Raw genomic sequence first — 2550 nt, forward strand, 5'->3', positions numbered from 1 at the left:
TTGGCTATAGCTGTGCATGGTCGCTCATGGTATACCCTCTACCTATACCCAGAATTACTAGCAGCAGAGAATTATACACAGCAGTTCCGATACAAAAAGCATGCCAGAGGATCTTTCTTGGGTCAAGGTCCCTCGTCACATTAGGCATCCTGATTGAAAACATCCACCCAAAAAATCCCAAGAGAAATTATGTTTACAAATCACTACGAGTTGAAGTATAAAAGGCACACACTGCTGGCACAAACTGTGGAACTGTTAGATTGTACATTTTACAATCTTCTGATAAAGACAGTAAGGTACGAGGGTCGCTCTGGAGAGAATAGTTCTGTGTGAGCTGCTGTCCCCCCCCCCCCCCCAATCTTGAGTATTGCCCCTGATGGATGAGTGGTTTAAAAGGTTTTATTTTCATGCTCAGAGGGGTCACTACCTCAAAGATGCAATGTGTTGGCTGACATGCGCTTTGGCTGAAGCTATTGAAGCTTCCAATGTAAATAGCTGATAAGTGCTGGGGGTCAGCTTATACTTGAAAGCTGTGGGAAACCAGAAATAAAGTATCCTGTGCTGTTTTAGAGTTTCTCTCAAAGAGGCATCTAGGCTGTGTAAACAAGCAGAAAACTTGCCTTTAACATATCTCTGGCCAGCATGTTATACATCTCTCCTACTGTGATAATGTCTTTGATGGTCCTGTATCGTCTTAATTAGAATAAAACAAATGCTCATTGAAAGCAGAAGCAGCTCTTTAAAATAACGAGTCTTTATGGGCTTTTGAAAAGAATGTTTCTGCTGATTTCCTGGAATTACATGATAGTTTTACTATTTGTCATCCATCCCACATTAAAACAAACATGACACATTGTATTCAACAAATGTGTTTTTTAAATAGTTGTCCTGACTGAATACAATCTGGGAAGTAACAAGGAAGCACTTATTAGCTCTAATGATTATTACAAATATTACTGTTGTACATAGGAAATATGCAATAACCAGAATATTTGGCCCTTCCTCTATTATGCAGCCCTGAACATTACTACCTGTACAGTGCCATTTTCCTTATATAATTGAGATGCTAGTCTTAGAATATTCACCCTAGAATACTTAAGTTTAAAACAAGAACAACTTCTCTATTTTTAAAGCCCTGAAGAAGCCACCAGCTGAACCAATTGTCTACATACTTGACTTATCGTCTTGAAAGTTTTACCTTAGCAATTCTATTGAGTGTTTGGAAGTTATGGATGATGTCTATTTTTATGACGGTGCTACTGTGAAAGTGCTTGCATGCCCAAAGGGAGTATTTTCAATGAACAATTCAAAAACCGACACATGAAATTCCTGTAAAGCAACGCTGCCTTTGTTCTACATGGTTTTCAACTTCTGCCCGACAGCCTTTAAGTTTCCTTTTCAGAACATTACTGACAGCCTCAATCTACCACCTCTATGCAAACATGCTCTACTTAGATTAGGTAATGCAAAATCAATTTTGGCTTTTGTTTATAGAAATAGTAGACAAATCAGGTGAGAACAGCATTGAGAGGATAAAAGAATTACTTTTTATAACATTTCCTTACTATTTCCTATCTCATATAGTTAATTTAGCATTCTAATGGTGTAGACTGTAGAAGATGTAATTAAAACGCACTGCTGCTAAACAATGTGGTACAGGAAATTGGCAATTACAAGAAATGTTTAATGGGATTCCACTCTAAGTCAAATGTTTTCCAGAGAACATGGACCACTACCAAAGTGGAAAGAGTCCTCTACTGACTGCAACATAACCCCAGAATCCTCCATTCAGATCCCAAATGAGCTCTTCCAGCTGGGACCCTTTACACAAGTCATTTTGTCATGTCTTTAGGAACAAAACAGTTTGCTTACTAAATGAAATCTAAAAATAAAATAATCACTGTAAACAGTCACAGGAGAACAGTAAATATCGATTCACCAACAATTGTTGGAAACTATTAGAAATATCAGGGCAAACAGTGGCCCAACCTGGTATTAGATACAGCAGATCGTTCATATAGACATCGGTGACTTTGTCGAAACATTTGCAGAAATCTCAGAGTTTCCTACTGTCTCATTACACACATTTCTCATGCTACACGAAATGCACACACTGAAAAGCTGGACACAAGTTTCCATGCAGGTTTTTTTTTGCATGGAAACATGTCCAAAATCCATCTTATGTTTGCGAGACTTTAGCAGTGAAATACCAGATTGTGATGTAAACCTCACACAACGTTCTACTATAGACCATAAAATGCATATTGAAGCTAGAACCTTGCAAGGATGATGTATCACTTTCATCATCCAAACACTTTGTGCAAGAAATGCATGAAATACTTCACTATTCTATGTGATCTATGCAAAGTTCTTTCTTTAAACTTTATGGTCTTGCATGTTTTATTTGGTATGGAGAGTGAAATAATGTTATCACATCACTTCCAATAACCAGGCAATATTGTATTAAACAGGGTTTAAGCATCCCTCCATGCTATGCAATCTCACCATGCACATGCAACAGGTGTGCATCTCAGTGTTTCAACTCTGTAT

This window comes from Polyodon spathula, chromosome 20, assembly GCF_017654505.1.
Source record: "Polyodon spathula isolate WHYD16114869_AA chromosome 20, ASM1765450v1, whole genome shotgun sequence".
NCBI lineage: Eukaryota > Metazoa > Chordata > Actinopteri > Acipenseriformes > Polyodontidae > Polyodon > Polyodon spathula.